The sequence below is a fragment of the Melanostigma gelatinosum genome (assembly GCF_949748355.1).
Source record: "Melanostigma gelatinosum genome assembly, chromosome: 12".
In the NCBI taxonomy this organism is placed as follows: domain Eukaryota; kingdom Metazoa; phylum Chordata; class Actinopteri; order Perciformes; family Zoarcidae; genus Melanostigma; species Melanostigma gelatinosum.
Genome location: NC_136645.1, coordinates 755458 through 772470, shown reverse-complemented (window position 1 = coordinate 772470; position 17013 = coordinate 755458). Strand labels below are relative to the sequence as shown.

The following is a 17013-nucleotide window of genomic DNA, read 5'->3' as shown; positions in this document are numbered from 1 at the left end:
GGAATCAGACCTGGACCAGAACCCAAAGCCAGGATACAGAGGTTCAGTGAATGTGGTGTTGAAGGTGTGGAGGTGGATCAGTGTGTCAGAGGAGACTCTGTAGAAGGACAGAGAGCCAGCAGGACAGTCCACATACACTGCTACTCTACCAGAGGGGAGGGAGTAGAAGGAGGAGGAGGAGGAGGAGGAGGAGGAGGTGATGGGTGTTTCTGTCTTATTGTGCCAGACAGAGTAACCTTCACCAGAGCACCACAGACTCCAGGACTGATCATTCATTCCAAACCTACAGTCTTCACTGCCTCCTCTCCTTCTGATTCCTCTGTAACTCACTGATATAGAAACACTTCCTCTCCACTCGACCTCCCAGTAACAGCGACCAGTCAGACCAGTTCTACACAGCAGCTGATGACAGACATCAAACCTGTCTTTATGATCAGGATAAGACTGAACCTTCTCCACACATGTCACCTTCCTGTTGTTGTCAGACAGTTTGAGGTTTCTGTTCACTGTGTTTGTGTCGAGTGTGAGTTCACAGGAATCTGATGGAGAGAACAAGACACAACACAGCTGCAGTTATGAATCGATCATGTGTTTGATGATGACATCAGAGATGTGAATGAGTGATGTCACAGTTTGAAGATGCTTTGTTTCCATGAATCAAACTCAAAGCACACTTACACTTCCTCAGACCTGGTCTGGACCATCGGACTCCAGCAGGCTCCACCCTGAAAGGAGGAGGGGGGTCAGAGCAGCATGGAGACATGGACATGACATCGCTCTCACACACAGAGCTTTGTTATTCATCTTCACATGAGCACTTATTATTCATCAGCTCATACTCTGTGACTTCACTGGAGCTTCTTCTGATTGGCCCATGACGACAGCTCATTATCTTCACTTATTCATGATGTATTATTATCAGTGTTATATTGACCATCATCATCCATTTCACACTCAGTTTCCTCTCCAGTCAGTCAGTGAGTCACATGTTTGAACCTGCACATACTAACATGCGTAAATTGAGAAGAAAAAAACCAACAAAAGTCGCCTTCAAAATAAAAGCAATGCAGCTCTATTCTGTGCATGATGTACTCATTTACGTTTTATTCCTAATTTCCCAATGGCCTCGCACGGCAACAGCCGCACGGCAACAGCTCGAGGGCCCGATGTGGCCCGCGAGCCGTACAATGCCCAGGTCTGCTCTCACCGCTCTGTGTTTGGTCTCCAGCACCTCCTGAGGGAAACATCTGTCTCTTTAGCTGCTAAATGCTCCACGATGTTCACCAGCTCGTCTCTAACTGAGTCTGTCTGCTGTTTGCTGCTCATCACAGCTTGTTGGATGGAAACAGCTGCTGCTGGAAACACTGAGACTCAAGCAAACAGGAAATGTGCTGCAGAACCAAAACCAGGAGCTAAAAGAGGCTGAAACGCTGTAGAGCTGCAGAGATGGAGACGGTTCTATGTGGGTTCATCACCACCACACGACTCTTCACCGTCACACAGAGTCAGCTGATCCGTTGTCGATATAGAATATTGATTGTTGGTGTTTTGGTCCTGACAAGCGACCTCTTGTGTTTGTGTAATAATGACGGTTGTCTCTCAGCAGTAAAGGAGGAAGTATCCTGAAATCACTACAGCGCCACAAACCCTCTGATGGAGGAGGTCGGGGGATGGTTGGATGTACGAAGCTGTTCACATCCCGTCTCCTAGCAACAGTCAACACTGGTTTCTATTATCTGTAATCTGGGGTGAAAATATTACAGTTCAAGTCCGTCTGCAGCCACAGAGCACTGCCTGTGTCCCCCTAGAACTCTGGTCCAGTCCTCAATAAACCTCTTTGGACTCTGACACACCACGTCCACAACCAGCTGCTGGTTCTTCACTGAGCGTCTGTGGCCGACTGTCACCTGTACTTTCAACAAGTCGACTCTTCTCAGCCAGGGAACTGTCTCTCAGTGCAAAACAAACCACAACAGTAAAGCTGAACTCCTTTAGAACAGCAAAACATTCATATTGTGATGATTCATCAAGACGGTTAAAACTGATTGTTTTTGTCTTTTCACAATAATGTCTGAACTAAAGAGCAACACACACTGGTGACAGATGACGAGCATCAGAACATCAACTATTGTTTGATACGAGTCCACAAACCTGCAGCGTGACGACGCTGACACATGTCAACCCAGCGTGTCAGGATGCACCACTCTCCTATTTACTCATGTTGAAACAAGACAACGCTCCAGAAAAACAACAGTTTCATCACCTTCCCTCCCTGTTGGGCTCATCCTGGCTACTGTTCCCTGATACTTCTGTCTGTGTTGATGGTCTGATGTGGGACACAAACAGTCTGATCAGTCTCTGGTAGTTTGAGGTCAGCTTGGTGTATCAGGGTCATATTAACCAGGCTGACAGTGTGACAGAGAACAAGTCTCCAGCTCGACCTCCTCCATCAGACTGAGTGTCTGTGGCTGCAGCTCTTCATACCTGAGAGTTTCCAGTCTCCAGTGAGGATCCTTCAGTCCAGCAGACAGCAGCTCCACTCCTGAGTCTCCTGGATGATTGTAGCTCAGGTCCAGCTCTCTCAGATGGGAGGGGTTGGAGCTCAGAGCTGAGACCAGAGAAGCACAGCCTTCCTCTGTGATCAGACAGCCTGACAGGCTGCCAACACACAAAACAACACACATGTCACATGATCTGAGGGAACTGTGAGGCTGGAAGGTTACTGCAGAACTGAGATACTGTCGCCGACTGTGGGGTCACATTAACATAGTTACTGATTGTTTTCGAGTCACAACCAAACACCCATTAAAGTCTATCAACAATCTGAATCTGAAGATTCCTGATAACTCTCTGAATCCTCTGATATTTCAAGTTATAACAGCAGAGTGAGAAGAAAAACATGTTTTATTGATATTTCTTTAAACAATGGAAACAAAATAGACGGAATCGGTTTGAACCATGCAAGCACAGACACAATGTTATGCAGGTTAAGAGTTTATCCATTAATGTAAATCAGGATTGAGGTGGTCATCAGTGGAACATATTGATGAATCCTGACCTGAGAGTTTCCAGTTCACAGTGTAGACTCTCCAGTCCAGCAGACAGCAGCTTCACTCCTGAATCCTGCAGGTTGTTGTTACTCATGTCCAGGTCTCTCAGACTAGAGGACTGGGAGCTGAGAACTGAGGACAGAGCTGCACAGCTTCTCTCTGAGAGGTTACAGCCACTCAGTCTGAAGAGACAACAATCAACAAGAAGAAAAATATCATTTGTGTTCAAATGAAATCCTCTTTGATAATGAGTCTGGATTAAAGTACAATCAGAAAGAACAAAGATCATTTGTTCAGTGGAACTGGATACAAATCTTGCTGTTCTACCATAAACACGATAAAGATTCAGTTGAGTGTTCTCTACTGTTTACAGGAAGTACTGTAGTATCAACATCAGGATGAGAAGTGGATATTTAATGTTGTTGATTGGTGTTAAATACAAAGTTCGGCTTTTCTGTTGTCTTCCTGACTCATTTAACAGAGAGATTGAAAACAAGCAGAGGGAACGAGGGAGGTAATCGTCACTGTAGAGACACAGCCATGAAGAGCTTTCAGTCTCTTTTCCACATCTGCTTTTCATTCATTAATTATATCAAACATAACATCACAAAGCATTAATAAGAGGAACAACAGGACGACCCTGTGATGTGTTATCGTGAATGAAAACAGTTTCAAATGCTGTCATTGTTTTTAATCCACTGTGGATTCAATGTGTCTGTTCTACAATGTTTAAATTGGATTCGATTAGATGAGATCAATTTAGATTAGATCTTCATTAATCCCACCAGGGGAATTAGTTTTTTGCTACAGCAGCATTTATAGGTACAGGTAAAGCAAAGCAATACAAATGACAGAGTAAAACATTTTAAATATAAAACATACACAATATATATACAATAAAATAGGGTAATATTAAATTAAATAACTAAACAATAGTGCAAAGATTTAACAAACAAACAACAACAGTGTAAAGCTGTGTGATTGATTTGACGAGAGGTGATTTATTGTAAAGTTATTATGATGCGATGGAAACACAAATTCACAGAAATTACTTCTGGACCCGAGTTTGGTCTCAGATTAGTTATTCTGGTTCCATAGTTCTGGTTAATTTCCTGGTGAAAAAGATGTTCATGAAATCTGAAATCCTGATGAACAAATTCAAAGATTCAGAAAGAGAGAGGCTGTTTACGCTGCATGGAGCTGATAGTTTAGAGACACATTTAAATAATTTAAGACAAAATAACTTGAGCTGACCTGAGAGTTTCCAGTTCACAGAGTGGATTCTCCAGTCCAGCAGACAGCAGCTTCACTCCTGAATCCTGCAGGTCGTTGTTACTCAGGTCCATCTCTCTCAGACTAGAGGACTGGGAGCTGAGAACTGAGGACAGAGCTTCACAGCTTCTCTCTGAGAGGTTACAGCCACTCAGTCTGAAGAGACAAAGATGAAGAAAAAATAAACAATAAAGTAGAAAAGATAGCAGCATATTTAAGTTATGACAAATGAATCTAACTCTCTGTACTTACAGAGCTTTGTTGGAGGCTTTGACCACTGGCAGCAGCCTCAGAAGAGCCTCCTCTGAAGCAGAGTATTTCTTCAGGTCAAACACGTCCAGATCTTTTCCTGATGACAGTAAGATGAAGACCAGAGCTGACCACTGAGCAGGAGACAGTTCATCTGTGGAGAGACGTCCTGATCTCAGGGACTGTTGGATCTCCTCCACTAGAGAACCATCATTCAGTTCATTCAGACAGTGGAACAGATTGATGCTTTTCTCTGGAGACACATCCTTCTTGATCTTCTTCTTGATGTATTGGACTGTTCTCTGATTGGTCTGTGAGCTACTTCCTGTCTGTGTCAGCAGACCTCGTAGGAGTTTCTGATTGGTCTGCAGTGAAAGACCCAGGAGGAAGCGGAGGAACAAGTCCAGGTGTCCATTTGGACTCTGTAAGGCCTTGTCCACAGCACTCTGGTAGAGACGTTTTGGTTTAGGTTTGTCTCTGAAGACTTTAGACCAACAGGAGGTTGTTTGTTCTTCTGACAGCAGATTGACTCCAGAGTTGATGAAGGTCAGATGGACATGAAGAGCAGCCAGAAACTCCTGAACACTCAGATGGACGAAGCAGAAGACCTTGTCCTGGTACAGTCCTCTCTCCTCTCTAAAGACCTGTGTGAACACTCCTGAGTACACTGAGGCTGCTCTGATGTCGATGCCACACTCTGTCAGGTCGGATTCATAGAAGATCAGGTTCCCTTTCTGCAGCTGATCAAAAGCCAGTTTCCCCAGAGACTCAGTCATCTTCCTGCTCTCTGGACTCCAGTGTGGATCTGTCTCAGCTCCTCCATCATACTTGACCTTCTTCAGTTTGGACTGAACCACCAGGAAGTGGATGTACATCTCAGTCAGGGTCTTGGGCAGCTCTCCTCCCTCTCTGGTCTTCAACACCTCCTCCAGAACTCCAGCAGTGATCCAGCAGAAGACTGGGATGTGGCACATGATGTGGAGGCTTCGTGAGGTCTTGATGTGGGAGATGATCCTGCTGGCCTGCTCCTCATCTCTGAATCTCTTCCTGAAGTACTCCTCCTTCTGTGGGTCAGTGAACCCTCTGACCTCTGTCACCATGCCAACACACTCAGGAGGGATCTGATTGGCTGCTGCAGGTCGTGTGGTGATCCAGAGGCGAGCAGAGGGAAGCAGTTTCCCCCTGAAGAGGTTTGTCAGCAGCACATCCACTGAGGTGGACTCTGTAACATCAGTCAGGACCTCATTGTTGGTGAAGTCCAGAGGAAGTCGACACTCATCCAGACCGTCAAAGATGAACAGAACCAGGAACTCTTCAAAGCTGCAGATTCCTGCTGCTTTGGTTTCACTGAAGAAGTGATGAACAAGTTGCACCAAGCTGAACTGTTTCTCTTTCAGCACATTCAGCTCTCTGAAGGTGAATGGAAATGTGAACTGTATGTCCTGGTGGTCTTTGTCTTCAGCCCAGTCCAGAGTGAACTTCTGTGTTAGGACTGTTTTCCCAATGCCAGCCACTCCCTTTGTCATCACTGTTCTGATTGGTTCCTCTGCTCCAGGTGAGGCTTTAAAGAGGTCTTCTTGTCTGATGGTTGTTTCTGGTCTGTGTGGTTTCCTGGATGCTGTTTCAATCTGTCTGACCTCATGTTGATCATTGACCCCTGCAGTCCCTCCCTCTGTGATGTAGAGCTCTGTGTACATCTCATTCAGAAGGGTTGGGTTTCCTGCTTTAGCGATCCCCTCAAACACACACTGGAACTTCTTCTTCAGGTTAGATTTGAGTTCACGCTGACAAACTGCAGCAGGAAGTCCTGAATGAACACAACAAAGAAGATCAATGAGTCAAAGAATAGACTTCAACATGTCATTTCCTCACAGAATGAGTCTATGAATACATGTTGGTCCATCTCTTGAGACTTCAGTAAACGTCACATTTATCCAGCATGTTGAATCTTCAGAGAAATCCTCTTACTGCTCTGCAGACAGTCAGCCAGCTCCTCCTGCTTCATTCTCCTCAGGAAGTGCAGTGTGATCTTCACAAATGCGTCTCTGCTGCTCCTCCTCTGCTCTTCATCCTCACCATCCAACACCTCCTCATCCTCCCTCTGACTCTCTAAGCATTCTGGGTAATCTGAACTCACAACCTTCTGAATCTTCTTCAGCTCGTTCTTCACAAAAGTGAGGATGTTCTCCTCCAGCAGCTGGAACAGAACATTCTATGAATGACACAAACTAAAAGCATGGAAGCAAACATCAGATCCATGTTGGACAGACTGACGATCCACTGGTCTACAGAGTGCAGCACGGAGATGATTGTGAACACAAGAGATGTAACAGTAGTTGTACATGTACAGACCATGAATATGGAGTCCAGGTGTGTTTGATGCTGCTGGGCAGACGGACCTCTGGGAACCTCTGAGCTCTGCTGGTCCTCTCTGTGGAGGAATCATGAAGAATCAGCTCACATTGTGTGTGTCCACACAGAGACCAACACAAGGTGAAGGTCCATGATGTGATGTGTGGATGTGGATCAGATGAGTCCCTGTAGTGGTAAAGGTTCACTAGTCCTGCTGATCCCTCTGAGAATCAACAGCTCAGTCTTTCAGCTCACTGTTTTCTTCACCAGTCAGTTTGCTTTAGTCCCAACAGCTCTCACCAAGCCCTCCATGGAGCTCTCCCTCCCTCACTCTACACTGCTGAAGTGCCCTGGAGCAAGGCACCCAGAACCTCCAGCTGCTCCAGTGGAGCGTCTCAGTGTCAGACTGGTTGTACTGGGCAGCTCCCAGTGTGAATGTGTTTCAATGAAGAAGAGTGTTGGTGCTCAGAGAACTTCATCAGAGTCAGTAAAGTGTTAAAACCTGGAGATCTCACCACAGAGAGTCTGATAGAAACACATCTTCATCATCATCATCATCACCATCATCATCATCGACCACCACCACCACGACCATCATCATCATCATCATCATCACTTTGTTTTCATCATCAGTTTAAAATCCTCACCTTTCATCAACAGAGTGGCGTCCATCTTTGAACATAATAGGACGATCCATAGACCAGTCACTCTTCATGGACACACAGCTGGGTTCAGGTCCAGGTTCAGGTCCAGGTTCAGGTCCAGGTCCAGGTCCAGGTTGTTCCAGCTTCCTCCTGATAGAAACACCAGATACATTCAGTGATTTAATAAACCTATATAATAGACATGCAGTATGTAATCAATGTTTGATGTAGAAGTGTTTCAGTGTTGAGGTTGAAGCTGTATTCAGTGCAGCAAAGACAGGAAGTGATGCAGTGAGGTGACCATGATGGTTGAAGAGTAATGCTGTCCAATCAGGATGAAGAGAGGAACCATGTGGTGGAAAAGAGTTTTACCTGAGACCCCTGTGTTAACCCACAGAGAGTCCTTCTGACATCATCATCATCATCATCATCATCATCACTTTGTTTTCATCATCAGTTTGAAATCCTCACCTTTGATCAACAGAGTGGCGTCCATCTTTGAACATAATAGGACGACCCATAGACCGGTCACTCTTCATGGACACACAGCTGGGTTCAGGTTTAGGTTTAAGTTTCGGTTTAAGGCCAGGTTTCGGTTTAGTTCGAGGTCCAGGTCCAGGTCCAGGTCCATCTGGTCCCTGATGGGTCCTGGTCACATGTGTAGAAACAGAGTCAGTGAATGAAAGCCTTTGAGTCATGGACAGGTAGAGATGGTCATCTCACCTCTGAGCTCTGGTCTGTCTGTCATGTTCCCCACACAGAGCGGTTTTAGGAAATTTGAGATTATTATAATTTGATATTATATGAATGAATGAATGAATGAATGAATTGTATTTATAGAGTGCTTTTCACAGACATAACATCACAAAGTGCTTAACAGAGCAGACATTTAAAAGCATAAAAAACACAATGTGACCCTCGGGTCAATAAATTACAAACACAGAGAAAAAAAATAAAAAATAAAATATAAATTAAAACACATTTTAAGAGCAGGTCTAGGACATGGGTTTTTACTCAAACGCCAGCCTAAACAGGTGGGTTTTGAGCTGGCTTTTAAAAGTATCCACAGTATCTGCGAGGCGCAGAGTTGCAGGCAGAGCATTCCAGAGCCTCGGGGCCACTGCCTCAAAGGCTCGGTCACCACGGGGCCACTGCCTCAAAGGCTCGGTCACCACGGCTCTTACATCGTGTGCGTGGGACAGAAGACCTCGAGCGTTTGACCTGAGAGTGCGGGCGGGTGAATAGGGGTGAAGTAGATCAGCTACATAAGTCGGAGCCTGACCGTGAAGTGCTCTGTAAGTGATGGTGAGAATGTTGAAGTGTATCCGAGATGCTACAGGAAGCCAGTGGAGAGATCGGAGTACGGGGGTGATGTGAGACCGTCGGTTTGTCCTGGTGAGTAATCTGGCGGCAGCGTTTTGGATGACCTGCAGACGGTTAAGAGCAGATACACTGAGTGATGTGAAAGTGAGTTGCAGTCGTCAATGCGTGAAGAGATAAATGTGTGTATGATCATTTCTAATTCAGGTGTTGATACAACAGATCTCAGTTTACTGATATTTCTTAGATGGAAGAAACATGACCTGGACAGCTGCTTAACATGAGGGTCAAACGACATGGATCGATCAAAGAAAATCCCAAGATTGCGCAGGTTGCAATGGGCAGCAGAGGAGAGAGGACCAATAATCTGCCTGATCATGGGGACAAACTCCTCTGGAGCAATAACTAGGACCTCCGTCTTAGAGTCGTTGAGTTGCAGGCAGTTTTCTGCCGTCCAGTCTCTGAACTGATTACTGTACTGTACTATATGATTTATAATATGCCAGGCTTGAACTGTTTGTAGCGCATCCGCTCTGTCAAATATGTTGTGGGGAAATTTTGTAGTACCCCGGCACAATGAAGCCCCAAATAAAACCCAGTTCCTTGAAACTAGATGGCGCAGAGTTGAGATCTTCAAGAACTCAGTGAATGTAGTGGAGATACGCTGAGGAAGATCAGTCTCATGTTTGTTTTGAGGGTTCTGGGATGCGTAGAAGACCTTTGAGAAGTGAAGTTACAAGCTCGGACTCCCGGATAACAGTTTAGAGAAGAAGCTTGTTCCACTGAGGTGAACTTTGATGGCATGATTTGTTAGATGGCCATCATGAAATGAGCATTGGTAATGAAAACAGGTCATGGTGACAAGATTGAACAGTGGAAAGGTTATGATGTACTGGTCACGTGGTGGAAGTAGTGGACACTCTTCCAAGCTGACCAGTAAAAGTGAAGGGTTGAGGGAGATCCAGGGTATCCATGATGAAGCTCTGAGGATCGATGATCAACGGAATTAGAGCGGAAACAAGTTGAACGACAGCGTTGAACACGGAGGAACCGATGGTGGATGTGTGTCTGCAAGAGCTTCTCAACTTCTGGAACCTTAAACGAGAAAGTGATGAGTGACCCGGACACGAGGACTGTGTGGAGAACAAGTGGTGTGTAAGAGAGAGCCAGATTAGGCAGCGCATGAACAGCATGATGGGTGGGGCGTAGCAGCGTCCTTTGTTGATGAAGTAAACGACTGTCAGGTTTTCAGTGTAAGAAGGATGGAGTTGCTGGATAGAATGGCTGCTGCTGCTATGGGATAGATTTCATAGAGCAAAGAGGAAACGACTTGGCATTCACTTCACTGCTCTGGGAGCCGTTCTGCTTTGATCCATCTTCTGTCATGGAAACCCCCCAAAAACCAACAGCAGGAGCGGCTTCGCTGTACGGACCACATTCACGTGGGTAAGTGGGTTGATCATCTTAGAAGAAGGTGATCCAGTTCCAGTTAGTGAGAAGGTTGAGCCAGAGACGTAGTTGAAGGGAGGAAGGTTCCAGGAGTGATGAGTCAGAAGGCTCGTCCAATCCTGGCACCTGGTCCAGGTTCCCCTGCTAAGGCTGGCTGAAAACGGGGGGCTGGCAGTCGCTCGAAACACAGGAAGCGGGACGACCAATGAGTGAGCGGGAATCATCGTCTTGAACAAAGACACCATGAAGTGTCGTGGAGACGGCCTGGTCACTACGCTGGCTGAACGATACTGAATGAACGGTTCTCTCAAACAGAGACTTCTGTTATCTGCCCAGGAATAACTACAAAACACACATATGTATGTATATATATGTATATATATATACACACACACACACATGTATATATACACCTTTAGATCACTCTTCATGGACACACAGCTGGGTTCAGGAGACTTTTCTCTCTGCTGCTGTGAACTGATAGAAACACATTTACTCAACATACAATCTTCAGTTCTCTGCTTTCACTGGTGTTATTGGACGTTAAAAGTTATTTTACTGACATTAAAATGTGTCTTTAATGACGGAGAAGATTCAGATGTTTTACGGTGACTTGTTTGCTTGTTCAACCAAATAGCATCACAATGAGACACAATGACTGTTTACATGCACACTCATATTCCACTCTTATTCAGAATGTGACACTATTTTAAATTTGATGTGGTTTATGGAAACATCATTATCCGTTTGGATGTTCTGAATAAGTCCTTATTCTTTATGGAGCATGTTCCAGTGAAGACTTGTGGGATATGTTGATATTATTCAGGCTTTTATGAGCATTCTTTGGACATGTAGACAGCTCATTATGAATATGGTCATCAGTATGTTTTTACGTCACTTTGCAACACATGGTCTCTTTCCTGTTCATGACCAGCTCTGAGCGTTGAACACAAAGCAACCAGCCAACAGCATGCAAAGCTGGAGTACAGATGCATGCCCCGAAGAAAAGCTCTCGTTTCTGTTCAGAAGGAGAAACACGCCTACTTTCAGCATTATGAAGGACTTTGACATCAACAGGTTTTAGATATGAAGACATATCTCAACGTGGACCTTTTCATGAAGATGTCTGAAGGAATAAGAGAGGGAGGCTGAGTTCACTCGGTCCAACACGTCTGCCTCCAGTGGAACACTTTGAAGAACAGATTCTGATGAAAAGAAGCCAAAAGGCACAAGAGTCTCCTGCGTTCTGTAGGAAATGTAGGTTTAGAAGGGTGCTTTAAGATTCATAATGACAAGTGTTTTAGAATTCATAATTACAAGTGTATTTTAGATTTATGATTAGAAGTGTCTTTTAGGAATTATAGTTGGAAGTGTTTCTCAGTGGAATTTGTAGCACCTTTAGAGGTGGATAATAAAATGTTAGCAAGGACTTGGGACGTACCATCTATGCTTGTAAAACTTGTGAAGTTTTTGCCAAAAGTTGCAAATCCTTATCTTCATATAGTATGTTTACCATAGAAGTGTTAAGCCATAAAATACAGTCATTGAATGTGTTAAACCGTGAAGAATAGCGAAAGGACAGAAAGGGATTTTCAGACAGGCAATTACAGGGGACGCCGAAGGACGCGACACCCGAGCCAGGGTCCTGCGAGAAGGAGGAGTCAGCTGGATTTAGCCAATAGAAACTAAGAGGGACATTGGGTGGGAGCTATGAAAGGAGATGCTGAGGAAGGGTCTTCCTCTTTCCCCACGTTTCATCGCGGGGTATGTCTGTGTCGATGCTGTCAATATATATCTATAGATACTGTAAACAGGGCACTTCACTTTGCAATTGTTTTAGCTTCTGTAGTACGAAATGCTTTTGATTATAATTGAAACCGGCTGACTTTTTGGAAGAGGCTGGATCATCTGCGGTTTTCCCACAGTTGAAGAGGTCCATGAACTCAACAGTTCCATTTTTCCATATGTTGATGTGATGAACTACGTGTGCGGGCATCGACCCGTCAAACACAGCCGACGTGAGATTCACCGGCCTCAGCGAGGAGGACGAGCTTTACGTCAATCCAATGCACGGCTGCATGTAACTGAGGATATCAGTGGAATATTCATTCTCATGAGCCATGTAAGAAACTCATGAGGAATATATTTACTTGATCTCAGTTCAACACAGCAAGAGACTCAAGAAACCTCGTCACCGACAAAGGCTCGGATATACAAGGACGCGCTTCCAACAGGCAACTCTTTAATCCCGACTACTGACTTCATCAGAGTGCTTCCTGCCACCAGACCTCTGCTGCCAGTCACTGAACTTCTGTATTTAGTGCTCAGACCTCTGTAGCTCGACCCCAAACATCTGTCACTGATCGGCACACATTCACAACTTGTTCCCAGAGCTCTGAAGCCCGGACGCAGACCTCTGAATGTTGACCCGCAACCCCTGAAACTACTCTACATATCACCGCTGGTATCCCGAGACCTCTGCACATCGTCCCCAGACCAGCTAGTTAAAGATATCGTGTTTGGTCGAGATTGATTATAATGAAAACAACACTGTAGTTGATGCACGAACAATTCTGTATCATAACTGAGGATCAGAACCGCTAGCTCATCGTTTCATAAGGTTTGAATTACTTACTCTGGGTCATGAGAACGGCGTCCATCTTTGAAGTCAATCAGACCACCTTTAGATCGATCGCTCTTCATGGACACACAGCTGGGTTCAGGAGACTTTCCTCTCTGCTGCTGTGAACTGAGAGAAACACATTTACTCAACATACAATCTTTTACCGTCCAATAAAACCAAAGTTAGTCTTTGAAACACGTCTTGCTCATGTTTATTCAACATGGGACACTTGTTGTATTTCGTGCAGCTTTCTTTGAACCAGTGTGTTGTTAGTCAGACGTCTTCAGACTGAAGACTGTTGACCTGTCACATCATCATGTATGTGGTTTGGTCCACTCCTGTCTGATGAACTAACATCCATGTTCTCCTACACGGCTTCTTTAAACTGGCTCCCAGCATCAGCTCACATCAGCTCCAGACTCTGGTGCTGGTCTACGGGGAAGTGAAGGGAACTGGTCCTTCCTCCTTAGGAGCCACGGTCAAACACTCCTCCTCTACCTCTGGACGTTTTTGCCGTCCTGTCCTCAGAGGACCCTGTGGTCTCTCATCTCCATCATCACTCTGTTCTGTTCTGGTCCCACAGTGGTGGAATGAAGAAGTGAAGTCAGGACAGCAGAGTCACTGAACATCTTCCACACCATCTGAGAGCCATCTGTCCTACGACACCTTCACACAGCTGACGTACATCTCATGTCTTTAGCATGTTGAACGTAGCTCTCTAACACACTTTCACTGGCGTATTAGAGAAGGATGTACCTTCATGTTCTCATGACATGTACCTGAAGTTCTGGTTCACTTTGACTGCTCTGATTGTAAATCACTGTGGACTGTAGTGAACTCTGTCCCTCATTGGTTGTCTGAACTCAAACACACTGTCCTGGTTGTAGTCTGGACACATATTAGGTAATAAGCCACTTCCTGTTTCATCCAGGAAGTGGCTGATCACTGATGTAGTTCTGGTTCTACTACTTCATTACTTTTCAGAAAGCAGGACAAACAGCAGCATCATCAGCGGTCCACGGTTCTTTACAGAGAACTTTAATATCAGCAGTAGAAGACCAGTTCCACTGGGAAGCTGTCAGGAACATCTTACATGTGATTAAACTTACTCTGCAGAAGAGACTCCTCCTCCTTTAAAATCGATGCCATGTTGGTGTGACTGGTTGGTCTCAGGGGACACACAGCTGGGTTCAGGTTCAGGTCCAGGGGACTCAGGTCTCTGATGGATCCTGGTACACAGAGGAAGACCAGCAGGGAAGGTCATTCAGGTTTTAGTCTTCAGTCTCAGCAGCTGTTGGAAGAACGAGCAGCTCTCACCAAGAAAAGGATGAATACAGCAACGTTTCATCAGAAACACATTGCCTCATAAGAATGTGTGTGAGTGAGTGAATGAGTGAAGATTATGAATGAAGAAGCTGTGATTATGGGACACGTAGCATCTTCTAGCACAGCTGGGATTTGAACTGATGACGTTTCATCAACAAGGTTCACACTGCACCAAGAAGCTGATGCCACAGAGATGCATCTACAACACACTGTTGTGTTATTGTAGATTAACACTTTAATGTACAAGCATAAGAAGAACAAACGTGATCCCTGATGATTCCTCACAGCTCAAGATGTCGTCTTGAACAGTTCAGAACCCAGAAATATTCAGTTTACAGTGATTGAAGAAGAGAAGAAGCTGATTGTAGAAAGATGAACTCAGAACATTGGAAGAGATGATGAATGAATGTTTCTTGAACAATGTCTGAAGTGTGAGTGAATTATTGAAGGTGTTCACCTGTAAAACAAGGTGAACAAAGTGATGAGTGTGAATGAATGCAGCTGAACATGAAGTCTGTTGACTGAGTGTAAACCTCACTGAGCACCAGGGGGAGCTCAGCAGCTGAGGGAGAAACATGAAGCTCCACCTCTGGACCTGAACACTGAGCCCTCCTCCTGTCACTCTGCGATGTGTTCAAGTGCTCTCTGTGAAGAACACCGTCACACTGCCGGGTCCACGGGGTGAACGCCAGGACTTCACTCGTTGCCATGGATACAGCAGGACATGTGTCCTGTTGGACCTGAGATCATCTCACAGTTTGTCTGAAGAGCTCCAGTCAGCATTTGAATCAACAACTTTATTGAAAATCTTCAGTCTGCTGCTCCAGACAGTGAAACAGACACATGTTTACAGTAAATATAGAACAGCAATAAATGAAGCTCATATTATTGTGACATGAAACCCTCAGCTGATCCTCGTCTCACTCACAGATGATGAACATCAATGTATCAATACAGCAACATCAGAAACAATCACTGATAATAACTCATAATTATTGGTTCTTGGTTCTAACATCAGTGAAGTATCGAAGTCTGAACTGAAGTTCAGTCTCACGATTTAATCTAACGACTGAAACTGTTTTATGGATTTATGGGATTATGATGAGTCAATGTTCAAGTGAAGGAGCAGAGAAACAGATCTCTGCAACTGGTCTCCAGATCTCTGCAACTAGACTCCAGACCTCAGCAACTAGTCTCCAGATCTCTGCAACTAGTATCCAGATCTCTGCAACTAGTCTCCAGACCTCAGCAACTAGTCTCCAGACCTCAGCAACTAGTCTCCAGATCTCTGCAACTAGACTCCAGATCTCTGCAACTAGTCTCCAGATCTCTGCAACTAGTCTCCAGACCTCAGCAACTAGTCTCCAGACCTCAGCAACTAGTCTCCAGAACTCTGCAACTAGTCTCCAGATCTCAGCAACTAGTCTCCAGAACTCTGCAACTAGTCTCCAGACCTCAGCAACTAGTCTCCAGAACTCTGCAACTAGTCTCCAGACCTCAGCAACTAGTCTCCAGATCTCTGCAACTAGTGTCCAGGCCTCAGTAACTAGTCTCCAGAACTCTGCAACTAGTCTCCAGACCTCAGCAACTAGTCTCCAGATCTCTGCAACTAGACTCCAGACCTCAGCAACTAGTCTCCAGATCTCTGCAACTAGACTCCAGACCTCAGCAACTAGTCTCCAGATCTCTGCAACTAGTATCCAGATCTCTGCAACTAGTCTCCAGACCTCAGCAACTAGTCTCCAGATCTCTGCAACTAGTCTCCAGATCTCTGCAACTAGTCTCCAGACCTCAGCAACTAGTCTCCAGATCTCTGCAACTAGTCTCCAGATCTCTGCAACTAGTCTCCAGACCTCAGCAACTAGTCTCCAGATCTCTGCAACTAGTCTCCAGATCTCTGCAACTAGACTCCAGATCTCTGCAACTAGTCTCCAGACCTCAGCAACTAGTCTCCAGATCTCTGCAACTAGTCTCCAGACCTCAGCAACTAGTCTCCAGATCTCTGCAACTAGACTCCAGACCTCAGCAACTAGTCTCCAGATCTCTGCAACTAGTCTCCAGACCTCAGCAACTAGTCTCCAGATCTCTGCAACTAGTCTCCAGATCTCTGCAACTAGTCTCCAGACCTCAGCAACTAGTCTCCAGACCTCAGCAACTAGTCTCCAGACCTCAGCAACTAGTCTCCAGATCTCTGCAACTAGTCTCCAGATCTCTGCAACTAGTCTCCAGACCTCAGCAACTAGTCTCCAGATCTCAGCAACTAGTCCCTAGACCTCTACAACTAGTCCCTAGACCTCTACAACAAGTCCCTAGTCCTCAGCAACTAGTCCCTAGACCTCAACGAGTCCCTAGACCGCAACAACTCGTCCCTAGACCTCAACAACGAGTCCCTAGACATCAACGAGTCCCTAGACCTCACCAACTAGGCCCTAGACCTCAACAACTAGTCTCTAGACCTCTGCAACTAGTCCCTAGACCTCTTCAACTAGTCTCTAGACCTCTACAACTAGTCCCTAGACCTCTTCAACTAGTCTCTAGACCTCTACAACTAGTCCATAGACTTCTCTGCATACATTGGTTCTGACTTCAGAGACTCATAAGTTCATCATAATAACACATTGTCATTGAGTCTATGAAGTTATTAATTAACAGTAGAAATGGCCCTATGATCTAGCAGAGCACTTTGACCAACAGAGGCCTCAATAAACATGAAATATGAGCTTCATAA

General features: G+C 45.2%; 1 pseudogene across 1 annotated transcript; it reads right to left on the bottom strand.

Annotated features, from left to right (window-relative positions):
• Positions 1-481: 481 nt before the first annotated feature.
• On the bottom strand, positions 482-13091 carry LOC306786062 (protein NLRC3-like; annotated as a pseudogene). Its single transcript, XR_013773175.1, has 7 exons — positions 12972-13091; positions 6924-7002; positions 6540-6768; positions 4575-6378; positions 4305-4478; positions 2485-2658; positions 482-539 (listed from the first exon to the last, which is right to left on the bottom strand). The product of XR_013773175.1 is annotated as a protein NLRC3-like (transcript).
• Positions 13092-17013: the final 3922 nt, after the last annotated feature.